The following is a 21,548-nucleotide window of genomic DNA, read 5'->3' on the forward strand; positions in this document are numbered from 1 at the left end:
ATTTACTCACCAAGTAACTCTGCTGCAAATCTAGAAATGTATATTTTCCAAAAAAGTGTTTTCCGAACACATCCGATGGTCGTTTATAAGCGATATAAACATAAATATTGATATAGATAGAAAGCGCACTCGTGCTATTTTTTTCTATTTCTTTTTAGTTTCATATTATAGATCAAAAATACATGTTAATCATTGGTTTAACCTATATATAAGAATATTTTTTTGTGGATCGAAACCAGTCAATCAAATGATTTACCCGTGTTTCACTTTCAATGTTTACAATCGTTGTCGTTTTAAAATAACCGAACAATCACAATGAGTGCGTTATCTATTTTCCAGCAAAGGGGTTACATTGAAGTTCACGTGAATACAGATCCAATGCGGTCGAATTATTTGCTTGCAAGTAAATACATCATTATCAATGCTTAATGTGACAAAATTGAAATAATCTATCTGCTTAAAGCGAATTACCGGTATTTCATTTATAACTTTCATGAATGATTTAACAAAAAAGTCATTCTTTAGATTTTTATAAATCTCGTAGCTAGTGCTCCTTTAAATTAAGTCCATGATACATGAAGCAAATATTTTGATAATCAAAAAGTGGATTTAAATACAGTTTTGGATCCGTGGTTTTAAATGAATGTTTTAAAATTAATAATTCATAGTGTGTGTTTTTAATTTCAGTGTCTGGTCAAATTTCTTTTTATGCAATTTTTTATTCGCATTGTGTAATTTCAATGTTCAGTATTCATTGCATATGTGATCACTGTTCATATGACTATCAGAGACTGACGATTTTCCTATAACTTTAAACATAAATATCAAAAAGCGACCGAGTGCATTTTGAATTCACTATGTCTGTTTGGTTCATAAATTATAGTTTAAATACAAAGTTAATTATCGCCTACACGTGTTTAAGAATGATGTTTTTATGCCCCACACTACGATAGTAGAGGGGCATTATGTTTTCTGAAATGTGGGTCCGTTTGTCCGTTCGTTCATTCGTCCGTTCGTCCATCAATCTGTCCGTTTGTCCTGATTCGGGTTTAAGTTTTTGGTCAAGGTAGTTTTTAATGAAGTTGAAGTCCAAACAACTTGAAACTTAGTACACATGTTCCCTATATGATATGATCTTTCTTGTTTTAAATACCTAACTAGAACACACCCGCGAAATCGCAGGCATTGAGAGCTTGGTCAAAAGTAATTTAGGTGTGGTAGGGAGAATTTTGTAAAAGATTTAATGACTGGAGAATTTCAAGAAAATTATCAAAAGTCATAGATATTGGGACAGGAAAATAATTTTCTTATCCCTCCTCCTTTATTTCCAAAATTCCGATTTTTGTTTTTGTTTTTTGTCAATTTCAATATGAACATACATTAAGAATGTTATGTATATTTCTATAAATTCCAGTTTGAACATACATTAAGTATGTTATGAACATTCAATTCAGGAGACTGTAACTCAGTGGTTGTCGTTTGCTTATGTGTTACATATTTGGTTTTCGTTCATTTTTTGGGGAAATACATAGGGTCGCCATTTGTCTCGTTTGAATTGTTACTTCGCTGTCTTTTATAGCTGACTATGCGGTATGGGATTTGCTTTTTGTTGAAGGCCGTACAGTGACCTATAGTTGTTAAATTCTGTATCATTTTGGTCTATTGTGGAGAAATGTCTCAATGGTAATCATACCATGCATACCACATCTTCTTTTTTGTAATTAATAAATTTTTGTAAAAGACTTAATGACTTGAGAGAGTTTCATAAAACGTATCATTAAAATTCACATTTTTTTCTATTAATTCTAATAACACATGAATAATTTTAGAGATGGTATAATATAAAAATTTATTACTATAAATAAAGTGTATTTACTTCTTACTTACAATTATAAGTTTTCTAATCGATCAACGAGCCGGCGTTCATTGATATATTATACAGACCCTCTCTATAAACTCTGTGACCGCCGTGGATAGTAAACTTGAAAATGATAGCAGATAGAAAATACACTTTATTCGTAGTATATGTAGGATCCAAGTATATATATGTGTTTTACTGTAAATAGGTGAAATTAGGAATTACATGTAATTACTAAAATTTAGGAATTGCATGTAATTCATGATGCACTTAGTAAATACAAGTAATTCCTGAAACTGCAAAGTAATTACCAGTAGTAACCAATTTTAAAATGAATTTTTACACCGATTTAATTACTGTTTAAACAATGTTGTAATATGGTCAACTGATCAAAAGTCATGGTACAATGTAATAATAACTAGAAAATCAGTGAGTATTCAGCTATCAAAATGTTAAGGGTTTTGCAGAACCCAGTGTCTCGCCTACTTTTGCTGTGAGTGGCAGGCTCAACAAAAAAAGGGAAAAAAATATTTAAAAATATCCTCTAGACATCATCTTTTGACTAGTTCTGTAAGAAGCTTCTGACCAAATTTGTTAAAAATTCAGGACGGTTTATGAAATCTAAACTTTAACTGCAGTGTATGGTATGTTAACTGAAGAAAAAAATAGTCCGTTTCTATAAGTAATATACGAAAAAGGATAGTTTTTTTTTACAAACTTTACTTCTAATAGTATCTTATGATCATAAACAAGCTTCGGTTCAATTTTGGTAGAAATCCAGGATATTTTGAGAAAGTTATTAAAATTTAAAAAAAAAAATAACCACAGAGTGAATGTAATGTTATCTGGCATAACAACTTAGTCTATTTACATGTATAAGTAAAATACGGAAAGTTTTAACACTCGATTTTCTTTTACAAAATTTACTTCTTGAAATTTATCTTTTGATCATAAACAAATTTCTGTTCAAGTTTGGTAGGAATCCAGGATAATTTAAGAACGTTATCATTATTTAAAAAAACAAAATACAGAGCAAATATTTGTGGAGGCCGCTGGCAAAGGAATTAATGTTGTTTTGCCATGTCTCGCTTTTGCGACAAAAAAAAAGCCGGCTCGCCGAAAATGAAAAGAATGTCAACATTAAAAGTAAAACAAAAGGGATGGACCATTTAGTTGACTTACTTAATCCACAAAAAGATCATTCTCATACAGGAAGAAACGACGATAAAATTTTGTTGGAGGTATATAAGCTTCAGTTCGGAGGTCTTGCAAAACTCATAAAAACATGGAAATATGAAAATGTGACTCTTAACGCCATCAATTAGTATGAATTTGTTTGTGAAGAATGTCAGCTTCATCGCAAATGTCTGGCAAAAGAACTCGTACTTAAACCTATTTTATAAAAGTAATTGAACTAATGTCATTGGCCATGTTGATATGCAGAGTATGTCTGATGGAGATTTTAATATAACAAAATTATGAGATTTTAAGAATTATCAAGATCATTTAATCAAAGTCCGGTAAGGGCCGGTTTTGGCCTCAAATTTCAAGTTTATCTGACGAATGATCTTGAACACTTTTTAAACACTTAAATGGCTATTTTAATTGATTCAATTACTTTTTGTGAAAGACTTTAACTGATTCACTCATTAAAAACGCTCCGATTCTAGCTTAAATACCAGAAATCTGTCAAATATGCCAAAAACTGTCACTTTTCAGGTGGTTTTTGTCAAAAATGAAAGTCACCGCATCCGTATTCATCCTCGACCTTTATATTTGTTATGTATAATTATTAAACACAACTTACTTTCAATATCAAGAATGAACACGAATGCGGCCAGTTCCGTTTAAGACGTAAACCGTCTAAAATCTAACTAAAAATGCTAAAATTGTGTGAAGATTTCAGTAATTTAGCATGACTTAATGATGCAAGTACCCGATATATGTGCATTGTAATGCCAAAAATAGCTCATATTTATGTAGCAAAGGCATTATACTTTCCAAAAAATAACTATTTTACATTATTTTACATTTAAACAATTTTGTAAAACTACTTTATTTTAGGGCCAAAAAGGGATCTTACTGAACCGACTCCTTTGCCATAAACTTATGTCTACAATGTATCTTAAAAGAGAGCTGGCTAAGTTACCTATAAATTTCTCAAAAATGTATTTCTAAATTTTAGATTGGTATCATTGTCTTGCATGCTGAAAATTATTTTTAGGGAGTTTCAAACTTATAAAACAACCATTTTCCAGTTTCAATTCTCAAACACTGAAGAGTATGCACTTATAATGTGCCTTATAATCATAGATCCTTAAGTAAACTCTGAAAATCCCTACCCCTTACTTCCGTGTTTGATATCTTGAATTATGTCTTCAATTTTTAAACTAAAATATCAAGTTAGTGAATAGCTGTAAAAATGACCAAAAAAAATCAGTAAATACCTGTAATGGGCGTATGACATTTGCGCCGATTTTGAAAATTTTCATTCTTTTATTTGCGCCGATTTCATTTTTTCATTTGCGCCGATTTTATATTTGCTCCTAATTAGATTTACAGGTAGGTTAAAACTTATACATGTACTGTGCATTGGTCAAATCTGGTTATAATTGTTTTTTTCATCCATGTTTAAGTTAATTGTGATTCGGTTTTTTTTTTGTATGTTACCTATTCCTTGAATGCCTACAAAAATATTTCAATAGATGTTTAGATAATAACAATAGGTGTTTTTATAACTATTCAAATGGTTTTTTCAAGTATTGGACCTTTAAAAATAATTAGAGAACTTGATAAAGTTGCAACATTTTATCACTTTTGAAAAAGACAAATAGTAGATTTATTACTTTTTCTTAAAAACATACTTTCGGAATTGAAATATGTATTTGCGTAAGACATCAGAGTCAAAAGAGTCGAATGTAAAGAAAATTTAAAACATTTATATTACTTTTAATAAATTTATTAGTTAATATGAATAATAAAATCACTGAAACAACTAGTAAATACATGTAATTACGGGCGTATGACATTTGCGCCGATTTTGAAAATTTTCGTTCTTTCATTTGCGCCGATTTCATTTTTACATTTGCGCCGATTTTTTATTTGCTCCTAATTAGATTTACAGGTAAATTAATACTTGTACATGTACTATACCATTGGTAAAATTTGGTTCTAAATGTTTTTCATTTATGTTTAAGATAATTTTGATTCCTATTTTTCTGCAATGATAGACATATTGCACACTGAACCGAGCCGAGGAGACAATTCTTTAATCATCAAGGGCCATACATATCGGAAGATAAGTGTCCTGAAATATAACAACATATCGGAAGATAAGTGTCCTGAAATATAACAACATATCGGAAGATAAGTGTCCTGAAATATAACAACATATCTTACTAATGTACTATAAAACTGTGTAAAGCCAGAGTCACCACGGATTTTATTGTCAAAACACAGATCGAGCATAAATATGTGGCAGATGTCCGAAAGACAGAGGCTAAAGAACTACGGGTACGGTCAGGGAAAATGTCTGGAGATGTATCTTGTAGGCCTTCTTCCACCTCCCCACTGTGAGCAGGGGACAACAGTTATATACATGTTATGATTGACAATTCATAAATTTGTACAAGTGGCTAATGGAAGAGGTCTATAATGTTAAATTAAAAATAACATGACTTGGATGGAGAGTTCTCTCATTGGCACTCATATCACATCTTCTTATATCTATTAACCTGTAATTTACCTATAAAAAAATCGGCGCAAATGAAAGAAAATATCGGCGCAAATGAAAGAAAAAATCGGCGCAAATGCAAAACGCCGGTAATTACTTAATTGACTAGTGATTACAGAAATTTAATGAAATGTTTAGTAATTACGTGTAATTCCTAATTTCACCTGTTTACGTTAACATATATAAGCAGTCGGCAGGGTTTAGGATCATCAGTTGTTCCACCTGTTAGTCAAATGAGTTTTGCTTAAGTATACTTTTTCTCATTTTTCGTCTTTTGGAAAATGTTGTTTGTGCTGTATTTAGACCCTTTTACAACAAAATTTATTTGAAATGCACACGTATAAAAATGGCGGTTTTTATCCAACGTTTATAAACATACATATATATATATGTTGTGTACAAGATGTAAGTTTGTACAAATTATAATTTGTACAAACTTAATAATAATAAATGAAAAAATCTTTGTGTGGTCTCGTAATGTTTTTGTTTCAATGCTATTTATTAGACTGTATCATAAAGTTGTGAAATTATGAAAGAAATATCTGAAGCAAAAGACTGTGTGCTTGCATCATCCATTTTTGTTCAGCAGGTCATCAAATACTGATAACTTGTACAAAAAATATGTACAAATTACAATGTGTACAACATTACAACTTGTACACAACATATATATATACAGAAAAACGCAAACTGGAAGTCTAATCGGTCAGTCTAATCTGACTTAAAATTTCGTCCAAAGACGGAAACAATATCCGAATGCCTTTTTTCTCGTTTTTCTTTAACAAATAACTCAATCTGAATAAGGGGACGACCATTTGATATTCGGGGGGAGGGAGTGGGGTTGGAGGTGGAGCAGGATTATTTTGAAAATAAAAAACTCAGCATTGATAATCACAAAAATACATGTTTTTTTCTGTGGTAGTTTGAAAATAAATTACCTGACTTGCAGTGTATTGAAAATAAATTACCTGACTTGCAGTGTATTGAAAATAAATAACTCAGCAGGTATAATCGAAAGTATGAGATGACACCAGATTCTTCATAAATTCATCTTTTTTCCACAAAAAAATCGGGAAACACTTCTCAATTTTTTTTTATAATAAAGGTATACATATTATTTAGATTTACTTGAAATTTCTGAAAATTGGTTTCATTTAACTGGAGGTATATAGTCTCAGGAAACCTTTAAATACCTCACTTTTATTTTAACAGGGCCATAACTACTACATTGCTGCAAATACTGCTTCATGTAGAAAATTTCAAAACCAAACGCTTGTCTCCATATCAAATTGTGTTCGCGGCGAGTGCATTGCAAGAAGCAAGTTCTGTTTTGCCCGTCAGACGTAGCCCTGATTTTTTTAGGGATCAATGTTTCTTATTCATTTGTCTTTTGTTCATTGATTGCAATACTGTATCCTGTTAGTGTTGCATTCCTGTTGTAATGTAGTAATTTTGTTATGAACTTGATCATGAATTTAAAAAAAAAACAGCAGCCACATACTTAACTATGTGAATTCCAATATCGCTTGATCATGCACATTGGCCTTTTGATGTTGTTCCTAGTCTTACACTGAATTTGTACATTTTGCGTTGAGACCAAAATATTGTAAAAAAGATATTAAATCAAAACTTGCATTTTCAGATTATGAAAGGGTAGTCGGAACAACCAGAAAGCATGATTTTGCATCATTTGTTCCATAGCTTCTTGGGCCTTCAGTGGCTTCAAAACCCTTCAAAAATAAATTTTCCCCGCTCCGCTCGGCGAAATATTTTTTTTTATGTTTGCCAATACTTTAAAAAAAGGCTAGTTACAACCAAACTTCAATTCTATGTATGTATGCTATACATGTATATGCAGTTGGGAATATCAAAAATTCACTTCTGCAGATGACGATGATTAATTCTGATTAAATGGTACACAATGACTTGACTATAAATGTATTGACTATAAATGTATTATTTGTAATAAACAAATCATTTTCGAATATCATAAATATAGTTTTGAAAATGAATAATCAGTCCCTTGTTTTAATGAAAATAAAAATTCTTGCTTTAATAGTGCAGAAAATGAATTATCTGTCCTCTTAGTTCACAAAAATAAATAACCGATCTAAAACAAATCCTCCCCCCCCCCCTTTCCGAATATCAAATGGTCGTCCCCTAATCATTTGAATGGAAGACAAATGCGACTATGCACTGTACCTATATATAGGACACAGAGATTTCAAGGGGTACAATCAAAATCACGTGATGGATATACACACACCGGAAGTAACAGTCGAGCAGACCGCTTGAAAGGTAAGTAGTCGTATTTACTTGTTTATATCAATAAAATTTAATAAATAAGGTAGTGCACCGAATGTCGAATACTATCTAGTTTTGAAATACACAATTATCCTTGCTGGAAAGTGTGCAGTTAATGCTAACACTTCGACACAGTTCCACAATTTCACCAGATAACTGTGTCGAAGTGTTTGCAATAACTGCACGCTTTCTAGAAAAAAACAATTGTGTATTTTAAAACTACATACTATCCGACATTCGGTGTGCCAACTTATTAATCATAATTTAATTGATATAAACAAGAAAATGCAACTATAGTGCCTAACAAGATTTTTTGAGGTAGACGAAATTGACTTTAAAACGATCGTACCGACTTTTGATTTGCTTAAATAGGCAGATCGGACATATTTTGACTTTATTTACCTTCTTCTTAAGTTTTGGATTAACTGTAATCAACATATTTCAATGAGACTGAAAAATGCCTTTTTTAAATATTATAAATACTAATTTTACCTGCCGTAGTCGTGCGTATAATATATTTCGTCATTTCTCTTACGAAAATGACTTGTTTAATGGAACAAAACGTAGTATTTGTAAATTTTCTCTTTAATCTTTTCAATAGGCTTTTTAAAAAAATAACCTTTCGCCTGTATATTCCGAAAATTTTGTGAAAATAGAATAAGTGGCATTTCTTACCTTTCATACCATAACTTTCATTGAAAACATAATATTGACTCGTCCAGTGTCCAGTTTGAAGGTCATTTCAGTTACCATACACATTCATGCACGTTCTAATTAATCAATAGTCATGTATGAAAAGCATAAACAAGTTTGAAGGTAAACTAATAACAACTAAATCCAATCAAAGTGCCTACGATTCAATAACAATGACCAGTCCACATCATAAAAATGTATAGGGGTAAACTGGGTAGGGAGAAAATGTCAGATATTTTAAGTTCATTATTTTGCAATAACGAATAAAAGTTTGTTAACCAATAGATTTGTTATAATTTCATAAACATGTCGTTATGTATTGGTATAGTTTTTGGATCTTTCATTAGAGTATTTAAGGCTGTAGAAAGTTTGGCCTTCAAAAATCAACATAATCATTGACTTTATACAAAAAAAATCGACTTTTTAAAACATTGAATGTTTCAAAAATAGTACGCGACAACAAAGCAAAATCATTTCATTAAACACTGCAAAAGAAATAATTCTGATTGATGCAGTGGTATTGTCATAAATTGCACTGAAGTGGACAGTGGTACAGCAAACGTCGAATTCCCTCACACAATGTTATCACACACTATACTAACCCTCAAGCGGTGAGTTCGACTGTAACTTCCGGTGTGCGTATGACAATCACGTGATTTTGATTGTACCCCTTGGGTTTGATGATTAATTTATTGTGGAAAGAAGAAAAGCGACACACAAAATGAGGTCTACTCATTTAATAGTATAGATTAAAGTTTTCACCCAAATTTCACGGTCCACTGCTCATAGAAAATGTGGGAGTGGGGCATCTGTGTACTTGGGACATATTTTTGTTTAGGCTCGAATTAGGCAATGGAATGGATTACCTTTTTTTCAATCTCAATTTTGACATTATCTTTCTTTAAATGCATGACCATGATTTATACATGCGTAACCAATCTTCACCCTGTATAACCCCGATACAGATGAAACCGGACGTTGACGCGTTCGAGTCGAGCACACCGTATAGCACTGAGTTCAGACAGTAAGGAATTCATACTTTTAAAGACAATCCAATATATATTCTTCGTATATTTTGCGCCAATATATTCTTTGCCATAATACTCATGAGTTACTTAAAGGTTTTTCAAAAATGTGACATTTTTTTATACAAACATCAAAAAACGCACGACGATATCAATGATAAAACGTGCTTGGTATTTTTAAACATTCAAAACTTAATGTTTCTCGTACCTCATAGTTTTTAAAACATACATTTTTGAAAACTTCATAGTATAAATTAACAAACCTTTAAAGATCGTTTGATTATTTTGTATCTAGAAACAAAAAAATACACGTTTTAAAATGTCTCTATTTTCATGTTGTGTACGCTTCGTTGTCATTACACCTTTTTATACTGTACGCTTCGGTGACAAAATATTGCGTTTGTCAATGAATTTTGCATGTATTAGATTATGCTTTGATATGATTATAACCAATATGCATGTTTGAAAATAATAATTTACCATCATAACATGCAGACAGCAACCCATAATATCAGTTGTATTGTCGAAAAACACTTCCAAGGAGGAAATTTTTACATTTTAAAAAATCCTCATGTATACAAAAGTGTGAACTGGTAGGAAAATACAATAACTCAACTGATGCAACTATGACAAAGCATACAGATACACACGTCCGATTTCTAATTTCATAGCATATTTGAAAGTGTTAACCATACAACAGGCAATATACGGTTAGGTGGTGGGTTGGGTGCCCGCTAACATGTTTAATCCCGCCATATTCTGTATGTGCCTGTCCAAAGCCAGGAGCCTGTAATTCAGTGGTTGTATATATTTTTTTGTTTACACTTTTGTGCAAAAATTGAGCCGTTAGTTTTCTCGTATGCACTGACTAAATTTGTTATTTTGGTGTGCTTAATAGCGATGTGGGCTTTTTCATTGTTAAAGGCCGTACGGTGACCTATAGTTGTTCATTTTTGTTTCGTTTGGTCTCTTGCGAAGAGCAGTTTCAATACCGCATCTTCTATTTGATATAGAAAGTAATCAAATATAATCAATGGGTTACAGGTTAAGCCTTTTGGCCTGAATCTCAGAGGCGGTTCCAAGGGGTCATAGATTAAAATAGAGTTACATTAAGGCTCAAGAATAAGTGTATGCAATGAACATGTAACTGATAGCCATCAATAGTAATACAGTTACTTTAATGTGAAGATATAAAGATGAAGAGACAACACTCAATATTAACTGGTTTGCTTTCTTTAATTATGTTTTTGTGTTTGTTTAATTTTTATGGTATAAAGATTATGCTTAAATTCCTCGAACATTACAGTCTTTCTACTGTGGTGCAAAAATCTAAATGATTGGTCAGGTCATTCTGGTTATTATAAACACCTTTAAAGTCTATACTCACCCATATGCATTTCATTCAAATTTTGATTTATTTCACAGAAGACCACAGGGACCATATTTATATTCCTCAGTTACCCTTGGCGTCATTGGTAAATTATGGGTTAGCAAAGCATCAATCACCAACCTAACCTTAGACATTTGCTGTGTTTCTTCTTTAGTGTTGGTACTTAACAATATATGGACACTTTTATTTGTTTATAACACGCGTACGTAATTTCTGATTGTTGGTTGCTTAACGATCACTTGCAAATATGCCATGCATGTTCAGGATAAGCACAAAGTAGCAACACATACATGTAAGTCCTGTGAGGAGACCATCCGTAACTACGTCAGGGACGTTTGGATTGCCACTGGATAAAATGATGTATATTTTATAAGGACACAAATGGTGCCTTTCAACAGGCTATTTATAGACATCTCTTGAAGTTTTTGTAGGGGTTCGTACTGTGTAGTTAGCGTGGTACTCTCTTTACACGAGACATTGGATTTTATATTCTCATTCGGACAGGACGTGACTGTGTACTGTAACATCCCACACAACTAAATGGGTGGCCAACTTCAGTCAGTTTTACTGCCGATCGGAAAAAGACCAAAGTGATCATAACTTATAGTATATCTCCCAGTCACCCTTCACCAAATTCTTTCATAAATAAAAAAAAACAATTGGCCACAATATGGAGAGTTTTGCTCTACCTGTTAAATCAAAGCATCACTTAACATTATTACAATTTATGCACACTTATGAGAACTCATAGTACCGTACATCCTCTCGATACTGTTCATATTTGGCATTGCACAAGTTCGTGCGTTTTATTACGTCTTTACCTAAAAGCGTAGGATATACTGATTAAAACACTTTGGATACACGATTTACTTCTTAGTTGTAATTCGCTTTGAAATAACTATCAGTTACTACAATTACTCCTTTGTCGATATTTTATGTATATGGTTTTTGTGCCTTGTACCGACATTTTGAGTTTAGCCAATTGCAACTGAACTTTTTTTTATCATGTTGTGCTGTTACACCAGTGTTCTAGGTTAAGGAGATGGTTGGGGGCTCACAAGTTTAAACTTACCGCACTTTGTTTTGCCGGTCCAACGTCAGAATCCTGCAGTACATTGGTTATATAGATCTGTCATTTCATAAGTTATAAATTATTAACCGTTAGTTTAATCGGTTTTTTTTTTCATATTTTTTTTTCATATCGGGGCCTTTTTTAGGCGACTGTATGGTATAGGTTTTCCTCATTGTTAAATGTTGTACATTAGACTATAATAGTTTATACGCCAACTTCATTTAAACTTTGATGGACAGTTGTCTCACTGGCCATCACACCACATTTACAAAGCTCCGCATGTAAAAAAAAATCAAAAAAAAAATTAAAGCAGTTGGAATGCCATCTATGGCATTCGGTAAATTAAGTTCAACGAGCTCCTTCGTGTATGTCTGCTTTCGTCTAGGCGAATTTGGACCAACATCGGCATTTGGAAGAGCCTCAAATTGTGAAAAGGAAGTCATTAAAGTTTTAATGACTGTACTATACTTTTTGAAACTTTCTTCCCTCTGGAATATATTTATTTAACTGTTCATTTCATCTGGAAAAACATTGAAAGTCTCAATTTTCAATAGAAACATTCAAAGCAGATTTACGCGAGTTACATATTTCAATTTTGGCTTTGTATGACAGATATGTTAAGTTCAACTACTTTGACTAAGTTAACAGATAAACATTTACAATAAAATACAGAAAAAGGGTCGCCGACACCATCTCGAAAACCTTGACAAGAAAGTGTTTGTCACGGTTTTTGTCAACGAACTGTACAGTGATTATTTCAAAACGCACAACGAACGCGACACATTTGGTGGAACGAACAATACAGTCAGAAAAAAATTATTTTGTATGATATTGCGTTTATTCTAAGTTCTAGGGCACCTTTGAAGGCATGTAGTAATTCAATGTATAGTTAATTAGTATTGCTTAAGGTATTAATACTCAAAGGTGTATGCACGAAAAGATATCCATCATTGTTTACATCGTAAACCGTATGAAATTGCACCATGTCTGTGCGTTTTGCATCTAGCAGTTCAATCAAACGTTTTATACAATATCTAAAACTTACAACAACTGTATAATTGAATAAAGATACTAACATGCTCATTGACATATTTATATATACTCAAATAAGTTCTAGAGAGGCATTCAAAGTTATTGTCATCCCAAATGTTGTCCTGATTATCGCTTCGAACGCGTCAACGTCCGGATTCATTTGTATCGGGGTTATACGGGGTGATCTTTAGCTATTGGGTTAATTGAAGGTCACATACATGAACACGGATTCAATGAGGTCGAATTATTTACTTGAAACTGAATAATTCATCAGTGATGTACCTTTGCTAATTTTAACAAAATAGAACCATATTGGTTGCTAAAAACGAATGATTATATCATTACGCTTATATCAGACAAAATCATATTCTAATGGTGTTCATATCTCGAAGGTAATGCCCTTTAACAGTTCAAGGGAGAAACTATCGAAAACTTTTCTGAGTTAGAATTATCCAAAATGTTCTAGGATGAAAGTGTCAGAACCTGTCATAGATTAAAATTGCAAAGGTGTTTTAAATTATATTTGCCCAAAGCTGTCCTGGGGTAAATCCGCTGCTGTGAGGACCTGTCTAAAATAAGATTCTGACAAAAATCAAGTTACGTTAAAACTGCTCCTGGCGCTGATTGATATAAAAATAATTGGACTCACAAAATATCATTAAATTTGAATTTTCTTTTAGGTAGATCAAAGTTTAAATTATGAATATTAGTGATAGCTTAATGAAAAGGCTATGTTTAATTTGTCTCCGATATTTTAAATGTCGTAATCCGTGACAAGAAGATCATTGATCAAGACCCTAAACCCATGAAGTATGATTTTACGATTTGATGGTTTCAGTTGTGGAGTATACTTCTATATTAATGGGACTGTCGAATTGCTTCCATTAATTGCATAAGTGGTCCCAATTATATTTTCCTACCTAATTTAAGTTAACCCTATATGTACTTAAACAATAGCTTTTAAGGGGAACTATCTGTCAAATTCATGTCACCGCTTTGACTCAAATTTTATATTTAATTTATAACCATTTTAAACATCATCCATTTATTCAAATCATGAAAAGTCTAAAATAAACCCTATACAAGGCATGGGCTCGATAATTTGTAGCTATATTTCACGTGTATTTTAGTCCTGACGCCATCTAATTTACTATCGAGTTTACCGTCGAATACCTCAATATAAGCGATACAAACATAATATAGATATAGATACAAAGAAAACACATGCAATTGTATTTTTCTACTTCTGTTTCATTTCATAACATAAATTTCACTTTCAATATGGAAATTCTTTGCCCTTTAAATAATGTTGAGTTATTTACTTGCAAGTGAATAATTTCTAATCGATGTTTTTTTTAGCTTAATTTGACAAAATGTAATAATACTGGATGGTAAAAGTGAATTATTATTTCACTTTAGTTTTTTATTAATGATTTAAGCAAAAAAAAAATCTACTTTTGATGCGTTATATATCTCGTAGCAAGTGCCCTTTAAAATGATATCAATCAATTTGTTCATGGTCAAATCTGACCGAAAGACCGCGGTAAACCGTTATGTAATGGTTTGAGCGAATAAGTTACAAATCGTGAAATGTGAATGTAGGTGTGAATTGGTAAAAACAAGTTTTCTCAAGTCAACTAGAAAAAAAACCTGTTATATTATCTTCTTCGGGTAATAGAAAATGATACATAAAACAAACCTTTAAAAAAACAATAGGCATGTAGGGTGACATGGCAAAACTGCGCAACAAGTATGATTCTTATAAAACAAACACTTTTAAAAAATAAATTGAACTGGCTTTTACAAATGAATTGTAAATCCTTTATTATAGTCTATTCTTACAACGATAAAATGATAATTAAAAAATCATATACATGTTGAAGACATCATTGCGATGTGTAGAGCAAATATTTTGTCAAATCATAAACACAAATTAAACAACGCAAATAAAAAGGAAGACACTGCTGAAATGTCTTTATTGGATAACAACATAGATCTTGATTAAAAAATAAAATACACCAACCTTGCAGAAGAACAAAGATAAGCATTGTCGTCTTATATCTTTTCAACCCCGCGCAACACAAAAAAACACTAAAGTCTTATTTGTATAAGTTATAATACCAATAAAAGTGACTAGCAAGTTGAAATACTTTAATAACTGTTAAATGAATAATTTAAAATTAATCGCTTCCTTGATTTCAGAAAAACGCTTTTAATGTTTCTAATGTTGATTTCCGCTCTTGATTCAAACAATATATAAACTTAGCAAATAGTAATAGCAAAAGGAAATTACAGTCATCATTTTTAAAATATACATGATTGTTTGATATTTTATTTGAGTTTCCAAATCATCAAACTGAATATGGTATGATTTTTCCCCCCAAGTTACATGTTTCATGTTTTGCATTTAATGCTATTTAATCAAAGTAGTTTGTAGATTCCTGAAAGAAATACAGAAATCTTTGTTTAAAATACCTATATACATGTATATAGATTAAAAAGGAGATAGGGTGGTAGGGTTGAGGATGTTCGCACACTATTTTGAATGGAAAAAAGTAGAATATTTTAACATAAAAATAACTTTTCTTTAAGTACCTTGGTACATGTACGCTCAGTTGGAATAACGAATCCTTGACATTTTAAAATGGCATTTGAATTACGGTAGGAAACTGGCGAGTCTTGAAAAACTAAAAGCATCAACTGCAATAGTATTAAGCATGTTATGCTCAACATATGGCATTCAAAGAGTGCGGTAGTCTACATTACGTTCCAGTCAACAGTCATTTGTGCATGTTGGCATACATGTACAGAGCTTTTGGAATCAGACAACAAAACATAGATCTTCCTCTTCGATCTCTAGAGTCACTTAAATTAAATGTTGCCATTCTTTTTTCTTTGATAACTGAACATGTTTTACACATGCATAAACAATCTAAAGCTGATGATTAAATTGAAGGTCGGATAAATAAGTAAATGCATTGGAATTAATTAAAATTATTGACTTGCAAGCAAATGGTACATTGTTCTATATTTTTTTCTAGCTTTTTTTGGAAAATCGAATCAGACGGACTTTTAAAAATAATTGATGAATGTTTGAAGCAAAGTAAATTGCATTAATTTTTTTATGCACAGTTTTAGTCTTCAACTGTGGTTCTCAAATGGTTCTGATGTAGGTTGGTTTGGAGATGGCATATTATTGGCCGGGGGCCCACTCTCCCTCCAATGTTGTTACGGTTTTATCTTAAGTCCACAGCTGTTAAAGTATATTTCAAACATGAGAGTAAAGTGGAAAACAAGTGGTTCTAGACATATATTCACTTATGAAATGTGATCTTGCTCGTATCAGTACGATAATATATATAACAGGTACCACATGTACTGAAGACAAGTTAATACTCGATACCCCAAGCGCACAAGCCTGACTTCATTTTAAAGCCTGTTAACACATTAGAAACATTTCTTTGAATTTAGTGGTTGGTGGCTATCTCGTTGAGGTATACCCCATGCCTCTTTTGTTCTTTCATATTTTAAACTTATCGAGAAACTTCTTCTGATATTATTTAATTAAGAGTTATCGTTCTTTGTACGTTACATGTATATCTGTTATTTTTCCGAATAACGATGATTCTATAAAAAGAACAGTAGTGTAGAGCATATGCACAAAACTAGTTTCCGTACGAAGATAACACGACAAGCTAAACAATAACCAAATTTGCGGTTACAACGTGTATGACACCGTCGCAGGCAACAAGGGTGTACATGTATAGTGTTACACGTACTTGAGCGTCCGTCTGACCTTCTGTCCGTCTTTCTTTCCGTTCCATTTTCGTTTCCGCACTCCACCTTTTGTTTGCCTCATGCAAATTTTATGAAACTATCTAACAAACAATTCTAAAAACCAAAACTTGCAGAGTGAGACAGAGTTCGAATTTTGGGCAGTCAGTCATCTTAATTTATGTTCTAGAATTACATGTATGTCTCTATACAGGGGCGGATCCAGCCATTTTAAAAAAAGGGTGGTTTCAACTATATGTCCCCATTCAAATGCATTGATCGGCCAAAAAAAGAGGGGATTCCAACCCCCGGACCCCCCCCCCCCCCCCCCCCCCCTTTTCACCTTCTGGATCCGTCAATGCTATATAACATGGAAAATTACAAATTATTTCGTTTCGCACTCCAACTTTAGTTGGTCTCATAGTTCAAATTACTAGTATATGAAACTCATACAAAATGCTAAGACTCACTAAACACAAAATGTTTTCGAATTTGGGTTGCGAGTCTTTCTTTTTTCGCCTTTTTTCAACACAGTAATGTGCGAAATGCAATCTTAATAATATGCAGCTTCTTTGGCAAACAACTTTTGGACGTCAGAGTAATCTCATAGTGCTGACAAGCCAAACTAAAATATCCATGACGATCATGGTACCAAAATTTTATGTTGGCATAAACTGTACTAAGCACCGTACTTTATACAAAATACCATCGCATAGAGGGGTAAGTGATTATTTAAGCTGTTACATGTACATAGGCACAAATATATATTTCCGTGTGATCATTCTTAGACTGCAAATTGACCAAAATACTCGAGGATAGAGGTGTAGACATTAATTCTACTACGCATTAACACAGTCAGAACTCTGAAGGTATGTGTATCTGTGGTACGTTGAATAGCGGAAGCAATGCAGTTATACATATAGTTCTATTGTCTTAAGGGGTTATATATATAATATCCCAGCTAGCAATAGTTGCGGTAGGCTACATGACCGTGATATACTTGTAATACCTCCATCTAATCCATCTCTCTAGGCAAACATCTGAAAGTCTGTGTTTTTATTGTATGGTACACAGGACGAGAACCAATGCATACGTCAACTTTAAATCATTCGCTTGTGAATAAAGCTTGTAATATGCATGTTTATGCATATAAAAGTCATCAAATTATGTTTCGTCTGTGTGAAGTTAAAAAAAAAAGTTGATCAATAAACGACTTCTTTTTATAGGTTGCCATTCATGTTTGTATTTTTTACAAATCAAATGCAATAAATTATGCAGAGGTGGATCCAGTCATTTAAAAAAGGTGGGGTTCCTAACCCGGAATAAGGGAGGGGGTCCAACTTAATGTCACAATTAAGTGTATTTATTGTCACCAAACAAAGAGTTATCCAACCCCCGGACCCCCCCCCTTTTTTTTTTGGATTACATACATGCAGGGACTCGGTTAGCAGATTAAAATTTTGTTATGTTAATAAAAAATACGGATATGGATAGTAAACTTCACATTGCTAGAAAACAAAGAAAAAGTAGACAAATACGTGAATTCAGTATATTCAACACAAATAGACAGGAATTACTTCAAAAAATTAAACAATGATGATTAACAAAAAATCATTCTGCTAACCAAGTCCCTGTGCTCTGGATCTGCCAGTTCATGATTAAAATTCACTAAGATCTGAACTTGCCCTATTATTATCATGATTATGTTAGGGGACGACCATTTGATTTTCTGGGGGGGGGGGGGGGGGGGGTATGGAGAATTTTGAAAATAAAAATAAAAAACTCAGCCTTGATAATCACAACAATAAATGGTTTGTTCTGTGGTAGTTTGAACATAAATACATAAATGACCTGACTTGCAATGTATTGAAAATAAATAACTCAGCAGGTCTAATCGAACGTATGAGATGGCACCAGATTCTTCATAAATTCATCTCTTTTTTCCAAAAGAATCGGGAAAGACTTCCCAAATCTTTTAATAATAATTATCTAAATATACTTGAAATGTCTGAAAATTGGTTTCATTTAACTGAGGTATATTTTCTCAGGAACACTTACCTTACTTTTATTACAGGGCCTTACCTACATAGAGGCAAATGTCTCATGTAGGAAATTTCAAAACCAAACGCTTGTCTCTATATCAAATTGAGTTCACGGCAAGTGCCTTCGTGAAGCAAGTTCTGTTCTACCTCAGACGAAGCCCTGATTTTTCGGGATCAATTTTCTTATTTATTTGTCTTTTGTTCATTGATTCCCCTTCTGAATTCTATTAGTGTTGCGTTTCTTTTGTAATTTAGTAATTTTGTTATAAACTTGATCATGAGTTTAAAAAAACAACAGAAGCCACAGACTTAACAATGTGAATTACATTTTTGCTTTATCATGCAAATTGGTCTTTTGATGTTGTCCCTGAAACTTAAGTCTTACACTGAGTTTATACTTTTTGTATCATCCTCTAGTATTTTACATTTATGGCAAAGTCGTTCCTCTCTTGGGATTTGTAAATGTCTCCCCTTTTCAATCAAGAGGGAGTGACCCCCCTTCCCCCTCCTAGAATATCAAATGGCCGCTTCCGAGAGAAAATATAGAAAATATTCAGGTACTATGAAGTACTTTTGAGTTCTACGCATATGTTTATGAATTAGGGACAAAAAGGGTGAAAACAAGGGTTTCCTGGTTAATGGACAATTACTTTAGCTTTGTTTCTTTATGTTGGTTGCTTTTTACTTTTTTTTTGCTAGTTCTAGTATGATTTTTTTTTAAACTGTTTCTAGAAAATTATTATTGAGATTATTAGCTGTAATTTTATTTTTAGAAGTTACAATTGATTAATATTAATTTTAAACATGACTGTACATGTACATGTGATTTGATATTTTACTATTTTATGTTCTACGCATGCCGGAAACACATAGTAGAGTTGGTTTCGTCCTATGAGGGTATTTATATCCTCATTCGTCAATTACTCTTCGTGGAACTTACACCATATGAAAATTTTGATTAAAAATTTTGAATTTTAAACGATTTCAATATTAAAACGACTTCTCATGAAACACAAATACACAATTATGGTTATATCTTAAAGCATACGTAATTCATGTAACACCTTTAACTCTTAAAATAGAATATCCTGACCTAGAAACAAACATCTGAAGGTGAGTTTTGTATCAATAATCAAATAGGCCAAAAAGAAAAGTTTGATATCAAATGTACTTCCTGTTCAATAAATATACAAGAAGGTCACTTATTCCATAGTAATGTATATTTCCATAACAAAGCTTTAAAACAGGAAGTTAACGACTACAAATATTTTAAATGACGCATCATCAATCAATAGTACTGCTCTGAACTTGTGTATTTATAATAGAGGGTAGCAAGGGATTTATGTAAAAAAAATTGAAATGATAAGTAAAGCAAATTAAGATATATTTGCTTTAAAACTATATTTACGTGGCCTAGGCTGAAACTATGTCAATTATGGTCTAGTTGCAAGAAATTACTAAATAAAAAGAATGGCAAATAGAGTTCCAGTTAAAAAGAACCTTAAACTGTACCAACATGTTGTTTAATCTTATTGAAAATTTAAGAAAAAAAATCATATGGGTATTTGTATAGGTGGTTCACGAGAGAAAGTTCGACCATAGATGACATACTCGGTTAAGTGCAACTGCCAGAGTTGAGTTGCAGTTTTATCAAAATAATAAATGTAGAAAACAGACAGTATTGATTCAAATATCAAATATTTTTTATTGGACAAAGCACATATGATACAATGCGTATTCCAAGATATAAACACATTAAACATGACAATTTATGCAAATACAACATAAAGAAAAGATTTGAAGTACCAACTATATATATACAGTCCGCCAAAAGTTAAGCACCACCGAAATATAACTGGCAATATTTTTTTAACTATTGCGAAAAAAATATTAATGTTTGGTGTTACGAATTACCTTCAACATACACTAATAAAATCAATTACGACCAAAAAGATTGAACTCCGATAAAGCAGTCAAGCAACCTCTTATCAAATGTCATCTGCGCGTTTACAAATACACAGTTTCACCAGGTGGTCGTGTAAGTGTTCGTACATTGGTCAGTCGACTTCTCAGAGGCAACTGAAGAGCAAGTCTTGGTGTATAGAGACCTGTACTTACAGGAAGGCACTCCACCGTCAGGTTTTAATGGGATAATGACTATCTATGCTTGAACATAAGAAGCTGACAAAACACTCATTGTTCAGATGGTAGTCAGTTTCTTTTACTGCCAGTAGATGCCAAAATACGAATTTCGCGGGGAAACAAAACGGCCTATGACCAAAAACAATGTTTGCACAAGGACTGCATTCAGTGCTGGTGGTGTTCCAGTACGGGGTTGCTTCTTATACCGTTATAAGCTGGGTATGCATGTTCTGCAGGGTAGCATAAACGGACAGACAAACAGAGATTTGTAGCCTTAAAACATTTTAGTCCCTCATTTTAATAATCCCCCACTTGCGTCTACATTGTCAAGACTCTTGTACATGGACGACAACGCTAGAACACACAGAGCAATGATTTTAACCGGTTCCAAAGAGCAAAAAGTCATTTTCACTATTTTTTAGCCTTCCATGTCCCCATACATAAACCCTATCAAACATGTCTGAGATGCCATTGGCGGAAATC

At 32.6% G+C, this 21,548-nt stretch overlaps 1 long non-coding RNA gene across 2 annotated transcripts in view; it reads left to right on the top strand.

Moving 5' to 3' along the window:
- Positions 1-21,548, top strand: part of LOC134721589 (uncharacterized) — a 36,349-nt gene that overhangs the window by 4,886 nt on the left and 9,915 nt on the right. The window contains exon 1 of one of the 2 annotated variants that reach the window (XR_010107883.1): positions 19,918-20,036. The exons of the other annotated variant lie outside the window; for it this stretch is intronic. This is a non-coding gene — a long non-coding RNA (uncharacterized LOC134721589). Of the gene's footprint in view, positions 1-19,917; positions 20,037-21,548 lie in introns of those variants that run through there. 2 annotated transcript variants of the gene reach the window in all.

The sequence above is a fragment of the Mytilus trossulus genome, chromosome 6 (assembly GCF_036588685.1).
Source record: "Mytilus trossulus isolate FHL-02 chromosome 6, PNRI_Mtr1.1.1.hap1, whole genome shotgun sequence".
NCBI classification, from domain to species: domain Eukaryota; kingdom Metazoa; phylum Mollusca; class Bivalvia; order Mytilida; family Mytilidae; genus Mytilus; species Mytilus trossulus.